This window comes from Montipora foliosa, chromosome 8 (genome assembly GCF_036669935.1).
Source record: "Montipora foliosa isolate CH-2021 chromosome 8, ASM3666993v2, whole genome shotgun sequence".
Taxonomy (NCBI): domain Eukaryota; kingdom Metazoa; phylum Cnidaria; class Anthozoa; order Scleractinia; family Acroporidae; genus Montipora; species Montipora foliosa.
This window is the reverse complement of record NC_090876.1, coordinates 8,204,996-8,221,321: the sequence shown is the minus strand read 5'-3', so window position 1 is coordinate 8,221,321 and position 16,326 is coordinate 8,204,996. Positions and strand designations below refer to the sequence as shown.

At 39.3% G+C, this 16,326-nt stretch overlaps 2 protein-coding genes across 5 annotated transcripts in view; both read right to left on the bottom strand.

The window, feature by feature from the left end:
• Positions 1–2,067, bottom strand: part of LOC138012966 (coiled-coil domain-containing protein 93-like) — a 53,496-nt gene extending 51,429 nt beyond the window's left edge. For all 4 annotated transcript variants that reach the window (XM_068859915.1, XM_068859914.1, XM_068859912.1 and 1 more), the window contains exons 1-3: positions 1,891–2,067; positions 1,588–1,669; positions 1,048–1,100 (exon numbers count right to left, since the gene is read on the bottom strand). The gene's annotated coding sequence lies outside the window, so the exon portion shown is untranslated. The remainder of the gene's footprint in view (positions 1–1,047; positions 1,101–1,587; positions 1,670–1,890) is intronic.
• LOC138012963 (coiled-coil domain-containing protein 93-like) overlaps positions 1–4,684 on the bottom strand; it is a 298,808-nt gene extending 294,124 nt beyond the window's left edge. Inside the window, exons 1-2 of the transcript XR_011125129.1 lie at positions 4,044–4,684; positions 2,100–2,239 (exon numbers count right to left, since the gene is read on the bottom strand). The gene's annotated coding sequence lies outside the window, so the exon portion shown is untranslated. Of the gene's footprint in view, positions 2,240–4,043 lie in introns of the transcript that reaches the window.
• Positions 4,685–16,326: the final 11,642 nt, after the last annotated feature.

Genomic DNA, 16,326 nt, shown 5'->3' with positions numbered 1-16,326 from the left:
TTTGCTGATGATATTGCCATCCTTTCTTCAACACCTACCCATCTTCAGGAGAAATCAGACGATCTCAATACAAATGCCAAGAAAACGAGACTGATCATCAGCAAAAAGAAATCCAAAATTATGTGTGTCAACTCCGACGCATCAAGGCCAATCAACATCAATGGAGAGCCGTTGGAACATACTGAAGAGTTTACCTATCTCGGGAGTGTGATCAGTACAGATAACAGTGCCCAGAAAGACATCAAGGCTAGGCTTAACAAAGCCAGGTGTGCATTTAGTAGACTTAGAAACATCTGGAAGTCTAAGCAGTACAGCCTTAAGACTAAAGTGCGCATCTACAACAGTAACGTTAAATCTGTGCTACTGTACGGCTCTGAATGCTGGAGAATTGTCAAGAGGGACATAAATAAAGTCAATGTTTTTCACAACAGCTGTCTGCGAAGGATCTACAACATCTTCTGGCCCAATAAAATTTCCAACAATGACCTGTATCAGAAGACTGGGTGCACAAGTATGGATCTTGAAATCAAGAAACGCCGGCTTAGATGGATGGGACATGTATTACGAATGTCGTCGGAGAGGATACCCAAGGTTGCCCTTAGGTGGACACCTGCAGGCAAAAGAAAAAGGGGAAGACCCAAAACCACCTGGAGGAAGACTGTGGAAACTGAACTTAGTGAGATGGGTTTGTCATGGGGAGAGGCACAGGCAATTGCGAAAGACAAGACCCGGTGGAAAAGAGACATTGTTGCGGCCCTATGCCCCATTGGGGGCAATAAGGACTAATATATATATATATATATATATATATATATATATATATCTCATGACAGACCGTAATCTCACTCCCAAGGGTATAACATGTGAGGCTTGAGATTGGCTGGAAAGATCTTTTTTAGCTGAGAAACCAATCTTCTAGTAACCAGCTGATCTGTAAAAATGCTAAAACAGATGTGTCAAAGTTGTATTGAGGTAAGGACAAACACCTCTCGTAAACATGATGTCTAAAGTAACTGTTACATCTTAAAAGCTTCTTTAAAATCTTACCATCTCAGCAACTCCAAATATCATGCAACAATGTCCAAGTTGCAGAGTTTAACCTGTAAGTAAAAGAACAGGATCACTGAGAATAATGTCCAATTGGGATGTACCAAAGAAATATCACTGCCTTGTTGGCTCAAGAATAATTTCAAGAAAGAGAATCACACTACCCCTTAACCCATAGCCTCACCAAAACAAACGAAAACCATCCTGCCTTTGTAATTTAAATGTGCAATTGCTTGAACTTTTAGCCTTCTAAAATAAAGGTGTCACAGTTAAGCTATGTCAAGCATGACCTGAGTAGTTTTAAAAATCTCCCAGATTCCATTCAAATCTTGGAAGCTCCAAGATTATGTCAGTTTTGTGGATACTGGTCACACATGACATTATTAGCTTGACTGTATTAACCATACGTCTCGTCTAAAAGAACTTAATAACAGAACAAGTCACAGAACACACACAGCCAATCCTCTTTTCTTTTTACTACAATTGTACTTTTTATTTATTATTTAATTTTTTTACAATGGTAACAAAATTGTCATTTACATTCGGCTATGCATCCTCTTAAGTTTTCTTTGTGCTCATCTGTTGTCCTGCAAACTTTCTTTTTGCCCCGACTTTAGTACAGCTGGAATGCAAAAAAATCATTGCTGAAACTGAAAGACCCGCTACGACCAGTATTATGAAGAGGATTCTTACTATAATTATTGTTTTCTCACAGGGTTTTTACAGACTTTAAGGTTATGATGCAGGACCTCAGTTTACTGGCCTAACAAAGAATCTTACAAAATCAGACCATTTGCATTTGTGAAAGCAAAGGCAACAGATTATGTCTAAGATATTCCTTACCCTGAGTTTTTGTGCAGTCAGGAAATAGGAACTCCCACTCAGCAGATTTAGCACATGAAATGTGGCATTAAAATGTGTTGTGTAAATGCTTCATTATTTTAACAGCTACACTTTGCTGAGTGATGGGTAAATATAGGAACTTCCACTATAGCCAGCCAGATTCTAGACTAAGACCACTTTAATGCCAGGAGTTAAGTGAATTTCTCAACTTCCACAAGTCAGCTCTGGAAAATGTGTCCTTCTTACGGAGTCCTTCATGTAGTCTTGCCTGCAGTTTTGAATACCAGACCAGCCAATGATTTAATTCATATCCATGAGCTTGGTAACCATGTCTAGCAGCGGCAAATACCTGCCAGAGAGTCAAAATCAAACTTCATTGACAGGCAGTCCAAGAGCTAATAGTCTTACCCTGACCAAGAGGCTTTAACATTGTACCAGCTTCAAAACAAAAACATTTACGACAGTAAAACACTTAATGTAACAGGAATTCAAACAGACAAAACCACAATTTTGGCAATAGAACAATGCCATGTTCCTATGTGCAGAACTTAGCACGTATCTGAACAAAACTACATCCAAGTATGTACGTAATAATTATTAATGATACAATGATCATTATGATTGATGGTTTTGCTGTCATTTCGTGACCAAATCATTGAGAAAATTCAAGTAAGAAGGCCCGTTTCATCATCATCATTATCCTTTTATTCATTGGTGAGTAGGCCCTTCCCATGACCGTGCCATGTGACCTTGTCAATAATTATTATAAAAAATGGTTGTGGTACAAAACGTGATTTTAGAACAGTACGTATGAAACTCTAAAAATTGTAATTAATTTTAAAGAATTGAGTACTGGAGGCAAAGTTTGCCATCCAGCAGCTGTTTTCCATATAAATCTCAGTTAAAGTTTTTAAGCATTAAAATCACTGTAAAATCTCTCACCTAAATGTCAGTGGTCTCAAATCGACATTCTCACTAATTTCATCACGCTCCTTCCATTTCTGGCATCTATTTTGTACCACAACCATTTTTTTAGGATTCAGGCCCCGTCCACACATATCCAGATATTTTTGAATCTGCAATTTTTTTCTTTGCAGATACGCCTTCTGTTCACACATATCTGGCGAATTCGCTGGCAAATCTGGAATTCTTTTAATACACTCTCCAAAATGGATATTTTTAAATCCACTAGGAATCCAGAACTGTGTGGACACTAAATCCAGATCCAGTTCCTTTCTTAAGATTGCTGCCGAGGGCTTCATGGCACATGCTCTGTTACCTCTGTCTCCTTGAGGAGTCAGGACTGAGTACTACATTGAATCCGGATATGTTTCGGATAGCCGTATAGACAGGCAAATTTGATTTGAATACGCTACGTGTGGATGGGAATAGTTTTTAATCCCGAGAATAAAAGTTGAGGATTCAAAAATATCCGGATAAGTGTGGACAGGTTCACACAAGGTCACCGTTCTCACGTGACATGGTCACGCAAAGGGCCTATTCTTGGGTTGCATGTGACGTCATCATTTTGTAAAATCCGAAACTAAAGAGCCACCAAAGTTATTATCTTCATCAGTCATGAGAGGGAGTAAATTTATATCTGTAACAACTTTTCAGCTCAAGAACATGCGTTGTCTAGAAACCGTAACATTTTAAATTTCAGAGTTATGGAGGTGCGTGACATACAGCTATGAATGTGTCTGTCGAAAAATATATACTTATCCAGTCGGGATTTTTAGCCTTTTTAGAGGTTAAAGTACTAGGAAAAGTGCTTATCTAAATGTTTGCTTGGTCAGTTCAGATAATAAGTGGCCTAGATGGCCAAAGTAAGATCCAGATGTTTACACTATTTTCCGGCCGCCATGTTGGTGACCCTTGGAGGTACACCAACATGGTGGGCTCTGGGTGGTGGGCCCTGATACTGGGCTCTGTAAATTTGTGCAAAATATTTCGACAAATATTTGAAGATCGGGAAAACGTGCGGACCTAAAACTTGGAGAAGTGCCTTAAATATTTATCTCCTATAACAATGTAATTCCTTGAGTTTATTCACTGAATAGTTTTCGAAATATTTTTTAATTGCGTGACGGTGCAACCCAAGAATTACCCCTTCAACGTATGGAATGATAAACGAGTTTTAAACTAAAACTTGCCACTCTCCCATTGCCACTGCCCAAATCCACCATCGTCGATCCTTGCCTTTTAGAGGTTTTTGCCGTTTTTATAATATTAGCAACTTGTCTCTCCGTCGCTGGCACATAAGGAAGGCAAATTTTTCTCAGAGCTTGCGTGACAAACGGTACATTGACAAGAACAATTCCAAGTGCTGTGGCTAATGTTATTCCAAGAACTACTTTGCCAAATTTGCATGATTTCTTGGGGATCTTGTTGTCTTCTTGGAGCTCTAATAATATCAACACGGCTTTCGGAGTCAATAATTTCCTCTGAAGAGCACAGGAATGTTCGATTTGCTGAAAACAGGACAAATAAACAACGACGAAAATATTATGAAGAGGACTCCAAACTATCGAAAAAAAACACGAGAAAGGAAAATTTTTGCTCTTTTGTGGAAAGTTCCCATTCCATTTAAGCCCCGATAATCTCAAGAAGGAAGTCCTGCAATTTCGCTTGTTGATTCTTCTCCAACTCAACTGCAATGGTGGGTCTGTGCCTTCTTCTAACTCGTGTACCGGTGGGGAAGGGAGGGAGAAGGGATTTGTATTCGCGAATGATTTTCGCATAAAAAACATAAAGTCATAAAAATCCGGAGTGGAGTAGATTGCAGAATCCCGCCGAAAACAAAAACCGAACATTAAAAAAGACCCACGAAATTCCTTCGTTTTCCGCTGTAAAGTCACAACTCCTGTTATCGTGGGTGGGGTAATAGTGCTACATCACAGCCTCGCTTGCATGCAAAGGAGTATTCTTGAGGGAGTTGGTGAAAAACTCAGCTTTCACACTCCTTCACGTTATTCAGGGACGGAGGAGCGTATTTTGTATTGAGGGGGCTAACAGAGGCAAACTTGTATGCGGTTCTGGGGGAATTCTCCGCCAGAAGATTCGAAAATCTTGAAGCTCGCAAATGGTACTTTCAGTATTCTCGACGAGATATCAAAAAAAATAATAAACGTGGATATCGGTAAAATGACAGATGTTTTACTTCTTATTTTTACTTTTTGCTTGAAATTGGGAGGGCTAAAATGGCAAAAGCAATAAATTACTAAAGGTGGAGTTTCTTTCTGATTTTTAGAATTTTAAAATGAATAATTTTCAGGGGCTGGGAGTAGAACTCAAAAACACAGGGCAGTCATCATCAAGAATGGAGAGCGTAGCGTGAAAGGACAAAGTGAGTCACAAAACACAAAACTTCATCTCAAAATTTTAATTAAACCACAACTACTTTTTCAAATGTTACAAACCATTACTTGTAAACAATTTCAAGCATGCATTGTGACAAATCTTCGGTTATATATTGATAATTGAGTTTTACAAAGCAATTAAAAAGTAAAAGGTGAAATATTATTTACAAACTTTTCACTATTTTCTTGTCTTCCTCGAAGGGCAATTTGTTTTAGGAACTACTTTGTTTACTACCTCTCACACCACCTTGTGGTGTAGTTACATTAAAAATTTACAGCAAGTGAAAACTGTGAAAGTTAGGATCCAAATTTCACATCAACTTTCCTGATTGGTTCATTTCAGTAATGAGTTGGACCTCTTAGAAAATAAGACACTTTTTTCACTCTTTTTTTGATTGGTTAATTCAACAACAAACTTCTTTTTGATTGGTTCATTTGGATCCGTAGATGACATCAGCAAAGTAGTTGAATATCAACTCAGCATTTTTTTGTTTTCCACCAAAACCAATATTTACAAGAAAAATATACTCGATGGCGCATTTGAAACACGATCCTGTGCTATTAGTTTACAATGGACTTTACACAAAAACTACAACTGAAGAATGGAACTAAAGAAAGTATCAGTACGAATTTAAGTTACTTAAGCATTGAATAATAAAAGGTTCATTGGGAAGAAGTGCAAGGAGCTGAGCTTTGAAATGTTTTACACAGAGACCATAGACACTTCAAAAAAGTTGTTTGATTTACGAAATAGTTGGACATTTTTTCTTTGCAAAGCTATTTTTGGTAAGCTGGATTTTAAATGAAATCGCTCGTATGTCACAGTGTAATAAACTAAATTTACTGTCAAATTTGTTTGACTTTGTTGCTCTTGTAATGTTCATTCATCTGTTATGTTTGAACCTATAATAATTTTGTTATTTAAAAAGGCTTTCACGAATCCATGGCTCCTTTATATACAAAGGGTTGAAATATTTAAACCTTCAGTTTTTCTCGTACTGATTTAGTAACCGTCCTAACTTCAAACTTTCAATTTCGTAAGCTAAAAAACGTCGAAATGAAACGACTGCGTGTTTTTAGGGTTTAAGTTTATTCAAACTAAAACTGTGCAATTAATGTGCTTCACTGATTTACGGAAGGCGGCTTGATTAGTTATATTGTTACCCCTGAGGTTTAAGTAGTTTAGTTTGCAATTACTGTCCTTTAGTGCGGCTGATAAATGCTCGGCTCCTTTATCAGTTAACTTGTTATCCCTGAGGTTTAAGTTGTTTAGTTTGAAATTACTGTGCTTTAGTGCTGCTGATAAATGCTCGGCTCCTTTATCAGTTAACTTGTTATGTTGGAGGTTTAAGCTGTTTAGTTTGCAATTACTGTGCTTTAGTGCTGCTGATAAATGCTCGGCTCCTTCATCAGTTAACTTGTTACTACTGAGGTTTAAGCTGTTTAGTTTGCAATTACTGTGCTTTAGTGCTGCTGATAAATGCTCGGCTGCTTTATCAGTGAACTTGTTACTACTGAGGTTTAATCTGTTTAGTTTGCATCCAGTATTGACAAGAAACTTTTGCACTTCTTTTGCACCCAATGAACCAAGATCATTCGACTGCAAATTCATACTCAAAACTCCCGAAGCATTTTCTAAGAAATGCGAGACAGCAGCAAAGTCAACAGGCCCGAGTGAACACTGACTAAGATCTACGGCGTTAAAGCCAATTTCCTCAATTTTGTTTTGTAACACTGCCTGCTGTTTTTCATCATCAATCTCGTACAAACACTTACATAAGTTCAGTGCTAGGTGTCTGTCTTTACTAGCTGGCCAACAGGTCAGTGTTTTTTTCTTCTCAGTCGATATAGGAAGCAGTTTGATAAAAATGTCGCTGTTTGAGCTCTCTGTTTCTGGATCAGGATCGAGTAATCCAGCCACAAACTGCAGCACCATTTGCCATGCACCATCGTTAATGTGTTCTGACACAAAGTTTTCGAGTTCTCTTTTATTCAAGGACTCAGTCAAACGTTTTGCAGCGAAGAACTCCTGCAGAGTCAAGTGTGTGAAGCAGTATTGGGCTTTCGGTGGCTCATTAAAACAGGATTTGACGTCTGGCAATCTGTGAAGAAGTCCACAATCTTCCAAACCACTGACTTCGCTTGACTCAAACAGCAATCTTCCTTGTTTTACTCCCTCAAAAGCAATTTCTCCCAGCCTCTTGAAAATTTCTTTGTGATCATTTGGGAGCTTGTTAAACGGCAAGTACATGTAATCTTTGAGATTACCTTGAGCGCTGCTTCGCCGATTGTGTTTAAAAAACAGAATCTTTACAACCATCGCGTAAATATCAGTCATTCTTGTAGGGAGCCCGGTGTGTCTTGTATCAGTGAGACTGATAATTTCCCAAAGACAAGAACAAATGAGAAAACAGTTCACTGGGATGTAGCACAATGAAAACAGGTTCATGTTCGACTTAATGTGTCCCCAAATTTTGTCCTTTGCGTCGCGAACTCCTTGTGTAAACTTTTCGACATAGTCTTCAACCTTTTCGGACGTAAATCCAAGGATTTCGACTGTTCTATCAAAGTTCACATCTTCAACACAGGTCACTGCCGTTGGTCTTGTTGTTGTGACTATGTTTAGACCACGAAGAAGTTGTCCTCCAGCTAGTTTGTTAAATAAGGCGGAAACGGGCATCTTCTCCTCCAAGGTATTCTTGTAATATGTGTGGTCTTTTCTAGCGATATCCTCTTTCGCAGAATATTCATCGACTCCGTCAAAAATAAAAAGAACTCGCTTTGGGTTCTTAATGAGGAAATCCCACACAGCGTCATCCAACTGCTCCACTGTTTCTGCTTCAGCCAACAGTTCACGGAGACTAAGCAATGGATTGCTTGTAAAGCGCCTGAATTTCAGGAGGAACACAACAACAATGTGTTTTTTGTCATCTTGATCTCTATTGAGCGCTTCACCAGATGCCCACATTCGAAGGATTTTAGTGCTTAGCAATGTCTTTCCTATGCCAGGACGTCCAACAACAAGGACATTCTTGTGTTGTTTGTCAATGAGATCGTCTGGCGTGGCGTACAGACAGTCCTTAGAATTGGGCGGGTATTGTTTGAGCTGCTCGCTTCTATTTTTCGCGAAGACATAAAAAGCTCTGCCTTCATGGATTGCCACTTTGACATAAATTTGATCAGTTTTTAGATCATTGGGTTTTGGGCCTTCGCCTGGCTTCCGTCGAAAAGGTTGCTTCAAGTCATGGAGTCGCTCCGTGGAATTTAAGCAATCATCCTTCATTTTTTTAATGGCTTCTGTCAACACAAGTTGCTCTCGAGCGAGTTCTTCCGCTTCACCCGTATTCAGTGATGAAGGAGCATTTTGGACAGTGACGGCTTCCTGTACTGCAGGTTGACAACCACTTTCTACCTCAGTTAACGGTATTTCTTCTTGAGGTGTTTCCTGTTGTTGATCCGAGTTCGATCTCAAATGATCAGCATAAAACTGTCGATTGTCCATAAAAGTTCTTCCTTTCTTAGCTCGTGATAAGATCCAGACAATCTCCACTAAAGCAAAAAATGCGAAAATGCCGTTAACGACTGTCACAGCATTGATCCAGAAGGTCTTATTCGATGCTCTCTGACTGAAACATTTGTAAAGTGTTGATTGTGTCTGGTTCGTAGATAGATCCCCCGAATCATTACCTTTTTCAACACGACAGGTAAAATCTGTGGGAAAGCGCCCGGGATAAAATAAGTCAGTTTCCAGGAAGACAATGAAAATGATTCCCAGAGCAAATTTTGCGGCAAGTTGAGATAAATACGAGAAGAAAAGCCGACGCCTTCGGCTTGGATTCCTGCGCTCTCCTTTGGCATCTTCGTAACCGCCCTCGAGTCTATAAACTGTTGACTTGACGTACTGCGAGTATACGAGGGAAACAATGAAAATCGCGAAGAAATTAACAATGATGAAGGCGTAGGGAGGAATGCCGAGTTTGTTGATTTTCTTTTGGTACTGGTCGAAGCACTTTCTTCGGATGAAATCCTTGTCGCTGCCGGTTTTCACAACGCAGCCAAAGTCGAACCTGGGTTCACTGATTTCCAACTCTGAAAATATCCCAGTCGCTGCTAAACCAAGAAAAATCCAAACTAAAACTAGCACATAACTGATCTTATTAAAAGTTTTGGGAGTCAACGCTTCCCTTAAAAAATCCATTTCAGTCTTGTTTGATTGTCGTCGAGTTTGCTTCTGATCTGGGAGTGGTGAAAGTAGTGGCGTCGTTTATAAGGCCGAGATTGACAGCAATGATCATTCTAAATAAGGGCATGGCTTGGCACTCAATCACTTCATTAAACATGTCCAATGACCCGCACTAACCTCACTCTGCGAGCTAAAAACAAAACTAGACGCGAAGGCGCCAGTCATGAAAGATCTAATCAGTGTGACAAAAAAGAGTTTTGGAACAAAATCAGTAGTGCGTCATTTTGAAAGTTAAAATAACTAATACGATAGTTTTTTTAAAGTACTGTATGTGTTAACAAAATGCACCCCTGCCCCTTCGGTCCGACTAATATTTGTATTGATATAATTTGTGTCAACAAATCACCAAAAGATCAAATTCTTGGCAAACGCTAGATAAAAAAAAAATCAATTTTTCGTTCTGGTTTAAGGGGGGGCGTATTTATCGACCATTACTCAAAAGGAATATGCCTTAGACGCTTGTGGATCACTTGTGACATCTTTGTTTGTCGTGATCTTCAGTTCTAATGATCTCCTTACTGTCTTTTAGTAATACCCTCGGGCCGAATAAACACCAAATACCATCATTGACCTGTAGTAACCTTCGCCAGCTGAAAGCAAATTAAACTAGTCGCCAAGGCATCAATTAAACATTGAATCATCGTGACAAAGAAGAACTTGAAATTTCGAAACAAAGTAGGTAGTGGGTCATTTTGGAAGCTGAAATAACTAATAAAATAGTCTTACCTAGTTTTTTTTTCAGCAAAATGCAAGCTCCCTTCACTCCGACTCTTGTGATTATACTAGTCACTCTGCAAAAGGCAAATTCTTAGAAAGAGCTAGAAAAACAAAATTATCACATCGCCGACTTATTCGTAGTGAAACAGTCTTTTTTTCCAAAAACCGAATTGAGTACCGAATGCCGTTGACACTTGTGGACTACGTCAAGACATTGATCGTGAAATTTATTTCTACGGCTCTCTTTACAGTCAATACCCTCAGGCCGAATATCAAATCATGTTGTGTGAAGAATTCAGCAAAGTAAAACTGAAAGCTTAATAACAAATTAACTTGCAATAACTGAAGTGATCTGATTTTCGGCCTATAAATGTGAAGATTTTTGAAGTCCTTTCATAGACAGTGTTGGTCCAAGTTCTGATAGACAAGTGGGCAAGTTAACTGGTGTTGCTAATTATGGGCCGCAGTTAACACAGCAAGAATGCAAGATTTTGTAATAGTTAAGAAAAATTAAAGTTGGTTCAAAAAAGATGGCTTTACAAATTCGTTTGAGATTATTTAGATTTTTAAATAGAGCTCCAAATCACTGCCAGGATTTCATCTGGTTTTCATGAAGTTGCTAATTGTTTCTCTTCGATTGAAGGTGACATTCAGTAATATTTCAGCCAAATTACGTGTATTATTTCATGGATTAAAGCGACTTCACAGCCACGAAGTGCATGCTAACCTTTTACAGGATGTGTATATTTTACTGTTTTTGTCAGTTATTCTGATGGATTATCATAAACTTGAGAGGTTTATTGTCACAGTATTCTTTGGCCTCAGGCAGAACGCTATGAACACGCGATCAGACCGATGAAATAAAAATCATAAATAAATATATCGATCTCAGATAGCTTTAATTTGATTTTTGGGGGAAATATTTGGTTGTCATATGTTTTTTTTTTAATGGATAAGCAGTAGGCCTTACGTTAGAAAGAGTACTTCACTCAACCGGAGGGGGGGGGGGGGAAGGGGGAACATGCAGCAAAGCTTGAGATGATAAACATTTAAGGACGTCAGGGACGGGTGCCTACCAATTCAAAGTCAATTTTTGCGCGCTTTATGAATATGCAGAGAAGCAGATCTTAACAATTGTTATTAAAATCCAAAAGGAAAATTGGGGGTAACCACGTATTTTTCAAAGATAATTAATCAACAATATTTGTAAACACTTTTAAAATACAAAGCAATGTATATATGGCGTTCTTTTCCAAATTGAAGCTTAATTACCTATGAAAAATGCGTGATTACGCCAAATTTTCTTTTTGGATGACAAGGGCAATTGCTAAGTTCTACTTTCTCTGCAAAGTTTTAAATCGCACAAAAGTATCCTTGTAAGTCAGTAATTAAGCACCACCCATAGGAAATCCGAGTATCTCGAAATGCGCAGAACGTGTGCGCATTAACAATAGTAGGCACTGTCCTTAAGTAACACTTTATTTCATATTTACACACGCTTGTCTACGTCAACTATTAATTATCTGCTCCATTTTCTTCCATTCTTTTCTTTAATACACACCAGTCCACCAAACAAAGGCAACGAAAACTCTCTTCTGATCGCAAAACAAAAAATATTTTTAACGTGTTTAATGATTCTTGTGCAGTCAGGTCAACCGATAATGTATTAGAACAATCGAGAACTCATTCACAACATCCGCTGCATCCGTCACTGAACCGTTGTGTACAACTTTTTTGTGATTGAATGTCGTAATCTAAATTAATTAGCTGCGAGGTTTGCCTTTGAAAAGCCCGACAAAAGAATGAATCAACCAAGAAGACTAGGCTTTGTCAATTGCTTTGTCCCCAGCTGAGCTGCAGTTGAAAAGATCAATACTGAAAATTATTTTGTAATGTCCTGTCCCGTTTTGGGGTCTTTTACTTTTTTAAGCGTTGGTAACAAATTCAGTTCGAAGATAACAAAAACACGCTCTTGAGTAAAACTCACTCAATTCTTCTTTAAACAGTCTGCAAAAAAGCTAACTTCAAACTGCTCTGACGGACGTTTTCCTGCATGTCAGGCATGTCTTGCAGTTGTATTGAGGAAACGTTTATTCCCGCACCAAGGAAGGACTGAATATGTCAACCCAGCAATGATTTTAAAAGATTGAAAACATAACCGGGCAGAAAATTGACAATCCTAAAAATTGTAAGAGTGACATCCGTCGAGATGTCTGTTCGGTCAATACGCATGCGTTGGTCCCACGAGTCTCCTGTACCTCTGGTGGCAATCACGACTGCAGCACTCGGATCTTTTCAAATTTACGTAATCGAGTCGTGATCGATTAATACGTTTCTTCAGAAACATTGACAGCAGTGAGATTTTCATGCATTATGAACGACGTTCAGACCAAAGAATTTCTGGACTGGACTGATTGCACTGTACAAGTGCAACGGTGCAATTATCTAAATGTACCACATACAGAAATAATAATAAAAAACAAAAGAACAAATAAACATGGCTTTTTTAAAATAGATATCGTCTTGGTGTCCTTTGTAGACGCTTATATAGTATACGTATATTTGCTACTCAGAAATATCAAATGTCAGTTAGTGTCCTTTGTAGACGTTATTTTCTTTCTGGGCCTGTCACAGGGCGCATGTCTTTGTTCTGTTTCACGGTCTGATCTTGGGTGATTTGTTCTCTTCCTAAGTTGCTCTTCCACTGTGCCACTATTTTCTCCGGGCTGCTCTTGACCTTGCCAAAGTTCACGTGACCTATCCACTGGAACAGCATCTGCGGACTCAAATGCACCTTCATTGTCCGAATAATCAATCACAAGGAAGTGATTCCCTGCACCCATTTTCAAGCAGCCTCCAATCGGTAGAATTCCTGGTGCGAATCTTAACATTGTCCTTTGGTAGGTATCATCATGCTTCCCTTGACTCCAATAACTAACATCGGATCCCGGTCATACAGAGGCGTCAGGCTGCTTTTCCGTTCCTGCTTGCACAGTAAGGTGTCCCCAGCTTTGATTTTCATCATGGCTGTATCTTCTCTTATCAGCGTATTACTTTATCTTCTGTTTTTGTTTTCTGTCACGATGGCGGATCATCGTCGTCGGAATGTTTAGGTAGTCCCTTAACGTCAGGAAATTTTCCCTGTACTCCCTTCTGAACATGACTCTGTTCGGGCGAACTCCAGTGGTTGCATGTTCAGTTGCTCTGTATGCCCTGACTCCCCTGCACACACCATCCCTCCCCGGGTTGCCCTCCAATGCAGCGATCCGTGCGGTCTTCTGTATCCTCTGCATAAATCTTCCTACGTCGCCGTGGCCCTCGACTCATCCTGGTGTCACTTTCAGGTGCTTGAATCCCTCTTCTCGTGGTATTCTTCAAATTTATGACTGTTGAACACAGGGGCACTTTAAATAGCTCCTTGTTGAAATAGCCCGCATGCAGACGTCTCCTATTTCCTTTGTCACACGCGGAATAGGGACGTCTGCGTAAGTCCATCGCTAATCATGTTCAGGGTTGTATCTAGGATTTATCGTTTGGGGGAGAAGTCCCGAGTGGCCGAAGGCCACGAGCTTCCTAGAGGGGATCCGGTGGCATGCCCCTTCCCCTTCCCTCGGAGTTTTTTTTTGAAATGAATATGCGCTGAGATACAATCTAGTGCATTTTGAGGCATAATTTTGAGCAATGTCACTGTGATAGAGAGAGAGAGAGAGAGAGACTTTATTTTACGATAGGGTACCACGTGACGATAACTAACATTACTGATGAACTTGTGGCCCTCTTAAGGTACAAAATTACAATGTATAAAAACTACATTAAGAATAGATACTATTTACAATAGAATAAGAAAACAAACATTCCTAGAACTCAATTAATAACTAGACAAATGAATGAAGGGGTAGCTTCTAAAGAAACTGTGGTGCTGCGTCGGTGGGGAAGTAGTATACAAAAATTTGGTTTTATCAACGGAGTTGATAATGTAAATTGGCCACCGTACAGAGATTCTAAAAGCTAAGCTAAGCTTTTAGAATCTCTGTACGGTGGCCAATTTACATTATCAACTCCGTTGATAAAACCAAATTTTTGTATAATAACTAGACAAATCGATTTAAAAACGAAATGCATACAAAAGACTATGTATTGTCATTAATTTATATCAAGCGATCCCCTTGTCTTCTGAGAATTTAGTACTCTTTTCCATAATTCAGCCTTAAAGGATTTTAAAGACTTACTTGTTTTTAATGATCGAGGCAAATTATTCCAGTCCTTTACCGTCCTTACGGCAAAGGTGTGTCCACCCTCTGAGATGTTTTTGTGGAGGGGGCACAATAAATTTAAATTACAATTTCTCGTGTTCTTTGGTGTACATCGGAGTTTTTTCTAAGGGATGTATTTAAATAGCTGGGTAAAGTACTATTTATCCGTTTATAGGCCAGTTCACAACGCTTTATATACGCTTCATTATAAAAGGGGATCCAGCTTAAGTTGTTAAACAATGTTACTGTTCGACTAGTGCGTTGTGCTTCAAGAATAATACGTGCGGCCCGTTTCTGCATGCGGAGAACTCTCTCGAGTGCCTCCTTGTTGCACAATGTCCATACTTGGCTTGCATTCATCATAAGTGGTTTTATTATTGCGTTAAAATAGATTATTCTCTGATTTTTCTTTAAGCAGGGGCTAATATGGCGTAAGAGGCCAAGTCGCTTTGAAAGTTTATTGCAAAGTTCGTCAACATGCGCTTCGTAAGTTAGATCTTCATCGATGATCATACCAAGAAGTGTATGGTTTTTAACGTTTACAATTTCTGCGTTATCCGTTTTTACTTCCAGTTTTCCTGAATCTTGAACTATGCGCTTCCGTACACGCTTCCCCGTTACCAACAGAGCTTTTGTTTTTTGCATATTCATATACATTTTGTTTTCTCTGGCCCATCTCTCTTCTTTACACAGATCTAGTGACAATGCTTGATTTAATGATTGTATGGTTTTCCAGTTTGAACTCGAAGACAAGGTGGTATCATCTGCGTAAATGTCCATAGTTGACTTTTGAACGTGAAGAGGCATATCATTGACGAACAAAAGGAAAAGCACCGGACCTAGAATGGACCCTTGGGGCACTCCTTGCTTTACCGTCAACTGTTCAGATGTAGTTTTCCCTAACGAAATAAACTGCTTCTCTCAGACAGGTAGGATTTGAACCAGGCAACAGAAGAAGGAGTAGCACCGTAGATCGACAGCTTTTTTAGAAGAAGTTCTTGTCAGATTTCATTTTTTTTATGCGGTGCAGCAAAATGCACAGTAGAAAGCACGTGGCGGTCTTTTGATTGGGCAGTGCACAATAGAAGGCACGTGGCGCTGTTTACATTAGTTATTAACCCTTTGGCTACTAGAGATTTGGCCCAAAAACACGTTTTGAAGCTAGTTGAGGGGTTTTGTGGTCACTGTCGTGCTGTTTAAGAGCTAAATCTCCCTACAAACCCGTTTCCAGGTTGTACACTGCGCGGTCTTTTCAGCCAGGTGCAAAACAAGCGCTTGCAAAGTTCGGGCATGCGCAGAAAACAAAAGTTTTTGGGTTTAAAAGTAGCACAACACTTTCGACTTTCACTTTTCGCTTTCTCTCCTTCCCTCTCTTTTCGCTTTCTTTGCCTCATTTTTTTTTTTTTTTGAACTTGCTGGGCATTTGGTAGGCTTTATTTTGGTGGGAAGAGTTTCTGAGAAACCTTTCATCATCTTAGAATTAGGTGCTCAGAAAGGTAGGTGGGTAATGGAGCAAGCTTTTCATGGAGATTTTCAGGTCAGTCTTACATGGTTTTTTTGGCCGTTTCTCCAGTTTCCTTGACTGAATTGCGCTCATTCTGGTATAGTTTGAAAGTTCTCTTCTCCCTGCACAAGTTAGAGGACAAAGCTGTTCCTGACCGTTAAAAGTGATGACGTCACAAGGGGTAGATGGGACCGTGGATAAAGCTGGACGTATTTTGCCAGATAGTAATCAAAGGGTTAAAAGCAAACCACGTTAGTCCAAAATCATCGAGAGTACTGTGCTGTGTTGTTTGGATTACTGAAGATCAATGTTGCGTTGGGGTGCTCAAAGCACAGACAAAGAAAGGCACACGCTTTTCGT